This window comes from Hydra vulgaris, chromosome 03, assembly GCF_038396675.1.
Source record: "Hydra vulgaris chromosome 03, alternate assembly HydraT2T_AEP".
Classification (NCBI taxonomy): domain Eukaryota; kingdom Metazoa; phylum Cnidaria; class Hydrozoa; order Anthoathecata; family Hydridae; genus Hydra; species Hydra vulgaris.
Window position 1 is genome coordinate 70227180 of NC_088922.1, and position 5886 is coordinate 70233065.

Sequence of the window (5886 nt, forward strand, 5' to 3'; positions counted from 1 at the left end):
TTGTTTTTTTTGTTAAGCCTGAAAATAATTTTAAAAATCAGATATATTACAGAAAATTAGTATAATTAATATAATTATAGATAATATAGAAAAAAGCTGCAAATTCAGGAAACACATAAGGATTTGGTCTTTTATAAAGCTGATTAATTACAAAAAGATGCACATTGCAAGTTTTCGAATAATACTTTTTAAGATAATTTTGACATCGGAGGTAGTTAACACAGCCTTGTGTAATTAAAAATATTAGTGAACCTATACGAAGTCATTAGATTACAATTGGATTTTTTTCCCCCTGTTTTTCTTAATATTTGCGATTTGTCTATTGTTTTCTTTTGCCATTAAACGGCAGTTATGTTTTAAGAAACTCTGTTCTCAGCTATATTCTTCTTTTATATTCTTGTTGTATCTAATAATATTCCGGCCAATGTGGCTTGTCGTTATGCTAAGTCCATTCAATTTTAAATGGTCATTTAATCATATAATACTTGCACAAAACATTTTTATTTATTTAGTTTTTTTTTGGCGAAGATTTGAGCCCTAGACAAAATGTTCAAATTTTTGTGAACCATCATTTAATAGTTTACGTTTTGAACACAATAATCTTAACTAAACGATCCAGCTCGTTTTGATAACCGGAATAAGGGGGTCAAATACGTATTTGCATTTGGTAATAATGGGCTAAACTAGCGTATTTGTAATCGTATTGTATTTGATTAAAAAATTTCTTAAATATTTGTTTTTGATTGAAATGTTTTTTTATAAACTAGGTTACCTGGTGCTTTTTTTTGAAAAAAAGGCAAGAGATTTTTTTCTTTTCATTTTTTACACTAATTTAAGTTGAAAGTTTTTTTTAAATTTGTATTTCGTCAAAGTATATATGAATCGGTGAATGTTAAAAGGGCGGAAGTCCAATAATGTAAACTTTCGGGAAACTAAAAAAATGCATTTTCCTCCGTGGAATATATTTTTGTTAATGGTTCAATAATTATTTTTTTGAAGGTGAAAAACATCCTTTTAAAAAAAAAAAAATTTTAAACCATTAACATTTTTACAAAATTGCGTTACAAAATAAAGCCAGATTTCGATTTTGGAATATTTAGTTTAAACATTTAAAGCTCAATTATATAAAAAACTTAAGCATTTTATTTCTTTCTGTGCATACAGTTCTAAAAATATGGAGTTAATAAATAAGACTCAACAAGTCTAATGAAAGAGTTCATAATCAAAATTGAGTTAAAGATTTTGAATTAACATCGCTTTTGGTAGTAGGATTATTTTATGGCACTTGAATCAATCTTTTCACAAAAAATAAAGTGTTCGTTTAAATATACAAATAATTTAAATCTTATGACGTTTTTATTCTCATAAAAAACTATTTTAAAATCAGTTGGTTCATTGATAAGTTTTTTAAGTAATACACAATCTTTGTACACCCAGTTGATACTAGATTTATACTTCATTCTTAAGCCGAAGAACTATTGCTTGATATTGTGACAATAACTTTTATTAATATAAAAGTTATTGTCACAATAAATTTTATTAATAACATCACCCTAATATATGAGACTTATATTCCATTCTTTAACCAGAGAGGAGGTATGTAGAGCAGAGATTATTATCATCATAAGTTAGTTCTTTCTCTACAAGAAAGAACTAACTTCTGATGATAATAATCGAATGAACATCTAGTATATTCTGATGATAATAATCGAATGAACATCTAATATAGATGTTCATTCTATTATTATCATCAGAAGTTAATTCTTTCTTGTAGAGAAAGAACTAACTTCTGATGATAATAATAGAATGAACATCTAATATATAAAAAATGTTACATATAATGAAGGGCAATACATTAATTACACAAACATACAAGATCATATCCAACAAACATAACAGATCACAAATTAAAATAATAAGCTATATTTTTACATACATTTGATGCTGGACTTATAATCCATTTTTTAACCTAAGCGAAGGTATTGTATAGGTATAATTAACTTCTAAAGATAGGAATAGAATGGGCACCTACCTAATATATAAAATCAATATCAATATGATAAAAAGTAATAAATATTTTAAACAAACATTACACAGACATTCAGGGGCGTCTACTACTGTTTACTCAAAAAGCAGTTGCTTCATAAAAATCAAAAATTGAAATTTTACTCAAAACTCGGGGAAGTGAACTTTATTTTTTATGTAGATAAATTTAGCATTTAAACCGATTGCATATTTATTCCTTCTCCCCAATAAATCCTAAAAAAATCGACTGTCCATGTTCTTTGCTCGGTTTCTTTAAAAAGTTGAAAACTTATTGCTAAAACTGTACTTTTAATTGTTAACAAAACAACTACGTGCAAGTTTAGAACGTTTTTAAATGTTTTAATGGACGTTTTATGAGCGAGGTATTCAAATTATTTGTTAAGCTTAATTAAATAATTTGATGAAATTCCGAATCATTTTTATGAAATCAGGCCCGTAGCAACCGGGGGGTCGGCAGGGGCATTTGCTCCCCTCCCCCCCCCCCCCCATAGTTTTTCGAATGAAAAAATTTTAATTTATTTTTTAGAAAAAAGCAAACGAATGCAAATTAAGGTGTAAAAGAAAAAAAAGGTAAGAAAAGACCTAATTTGTTATCTGTGTTTTTGGCGTAAGTTCCTTTAACAAAAATTTGTGACATACTACTATATGACCTACCTCCCCCCCCCCCTCCACAGTTGCGGGTTGGAGCCTAGGGCTATTTTGTTTGAGTAATAAATGACGAAAAAAAAAGGTCCCCAGCTCTGCCCCCCCAATATAAATTTTGTTCCTAAGGGCCTGGAAATAATTTGAATTTTATATTTATTATAGTTATTTGTAGGGTTTTTCGGTTCCGGGTACTTGGACTCGGGGAGTCTGTGGGTAAATACCTGGATCCGATACCCAGTTTAAGGTTCGGCGAGTCTCATAGTTTGAATATTTTGCTTTGTTTCCTAAGCAGTGGCGCGTCGTCGAGCTGGATCCCAACCTTTTTTAGAAAAATATAGTAGTAGGTTTTGTGAATCTTAAAGTGGAACTTGGCCACGGCTTTTTAGATGTTTTGAGAACATTCAAGTTTAGGTATGTTTCCATGTATGTCCGAATACACACTAAAATAATTAACTTTATAACTTAAATTTTTTCTAATCGAATGTTTTTATATATAAGCGAATGCTTTAAAGAATTTGCTAATATAATATGTTTCTATATTAGCAATATTTTATAAGCATTCGCTAATATAAAAACTTTTGATTAGAAAGATTGAAGTTAATAAGTTAATTCTTTTAGCGCGTATTTAAAAAATTAAAAAAAAAAAACACTTTTTATTTATTAGTTACTTCTCTATTTTAGGAAAAAAGTAAAATATCATAATTTTACTAGAACATTTTTTAAAGCCCCATTATCCCGAAGCACTTCAAAGTGTGGGAGCATTTTACTCAATGTACCGATTTGAAAAGTAGAAAATGTAATAACTGTTCAACGATAATATCAAACAAAGATGGAAATACTTCGATGATTTTTTTATTTAATTTTTTATTTAACATTATATTTTGCCGTTTAATAAATATAACAGTTTCCATGAATTTACAATTAAGTTAATGGCCGGAGCAAGAAGAAGGCATTGATTTGCCTTATCGTCGAGCACCGTGTTACAATTTATAATTTTTACAAAGTTGTTTCAAAAATATATAGTATAAAAGAAAAATTGAATGAATATTTACAAAAAATATATAAAAAATAAAGTAAGATATTGTTTATTACATAATATTATAAATAGATTGAGTAAAAGTAAGAGTGAGTATATAAAACTTTATATAAATTTAATAAACTTTGTATAAAAATATATAAAAGATAAAGTAGGATATCGTTTAATACATATTCTCATAAATAGATTGGGTTAAAGTAAAAGTGAATATATATTAAATGTAATTTTTGATAATTGTCAAAAAATTTTAACTTTTTTTTAATGATTACGAAGATTAATTACGTTGTTTTTCAGTTTTTAAATTATATATCTGATCTATTTTTAAAAGAAAGACTTGTAGTAATATAAATCAAAATCTGTGTTTAATAAAAACTGTTTTGAATCAGTTTTGAACTGATGTAGAGATTTTTTTTTTCCGGAAACAATGTTTGGGAATCTTTTCCACAAAAGTGGTCCGCCATTCTGAATTGAATAAGAATTTTGTTTAGAATAAGATTTTGGTATAACAAAGTTATTTGCGCAAAATATTGTAGCATATTTATGGTGTGTTTCTTTAAAATAAGTTTCAAATATTTTGGGGGACAGTCCATATTTTGTTTTATACATGAACTGCAGAACAAGATGGATTTTAAATTTGAAAATATTCAGGGCACCAATTATACGTAAAAGAGGTTCAAAAGGAATCGCTCTAACAGCTCCAAATATGATTCTAACCGCATGTTTTTGCTTGCTATAAAGTTTTTTTTACCTTAGTGTGATTAGTACTTGCCCACATGATGTTGCTGTAAGTTTAGTAACTTTGTATAAAGGAAAAGTATAAACTTTTGAAGGACTTAAAATTTAAAAGTGGCTTAACTCTATAGATCATGCCAATTTTTTTTTGAGATTTCTTTTTCTATAGAATTTATATGAACTTTCCAAGATAGATTTTCATCAAAGTTCACGCCTAAAATATTTACAGATATTTGCCTTTTGATGTTAGTTTTATTCATCAAAAGATATGGAAGAATAAGTGGTATTTCTTTTGTTTTGCTTGGTTTGTGGAAAAGAGAAAACTTAGTTTTTTGAACATTCAAAGACAATTTGTTGCATATAAACCATTCATTTACTTTCTTTTATTCTTCATTTACTACTGTAAAAAGTGTTTCAATATTTTTGTGAGAATAAAAAAGATTCGAGTCATCTGCGAGAAAAATAAAACTTAATAGGTTTGATGTTAAAGATAAATCATTTACGTATAGTAAAAAAAGTCAAGGTCCAAGTATAGAACCCTGTGGGACTCTGCAATTAACAGTTTTTTGGTCGTTTCTAAATTTTCAAATTGTAGATATTGTTTTTTATTTAAAAGATAATTTTCAAACCAGAGTAAGTTTGTCTCCTTTGATCCGTAATATTCCAGTTTTTTTATTAGAATGGAATGATTCACCGTATCAAAAGCTTTCGACAGATCAATGAAAACTCCTAACGTAAAACAGTCTACTGTAAAAGCATTAGATAAGTGATTAACTAACTCTACTATTGCGTGATCTGTTGAATGTTGTTTTTTGAAACCAAATTGTTTACTGTATAACATATTGTTTTCAGTTAAATGATTATACAGCCTATTGTACACTATACATTCAAGCAATTTTGAGAAACAAGATAAAACAGATATAGGTCTGTAATTAGAAGGTTCTGACTCATCTCCAGACTTAAATGCTGGAGTTACTCTAGCAATTTTTAATTTATCAGGAACTTTATCTGATTTTAGTGACTAATTAAAGGTATGAAACAAAGATGGTTCAATTATATCATAGACTAATTTTAATATATTAACGCTAACTTTATCCAATCCTGCACTTTTGTTACTTTTTAAGCATAGTAATACAGTCCACAACTCACTTATATCTAAATTTGACTCATTCATTTTTTTATTAGAATTTGTTAGATACGAACCAATCAGCTAACATTAAAGGCAATAGGAGTGATCTTGAATTTATATAAAACTTTTTTACTGGAAACGCTTTATTATATTGTTTACAAAACTGCACAAGGAAAAGTTTATAAGCATTGTTAGCATCACGTGATTGGAGAACAAGCTACCAATTAACTCAATTAAATTAATTAAGTTTATTAGAAGGTTAAGAAATTGTTGTATGGAGTTTTCATTAATCTGTCGC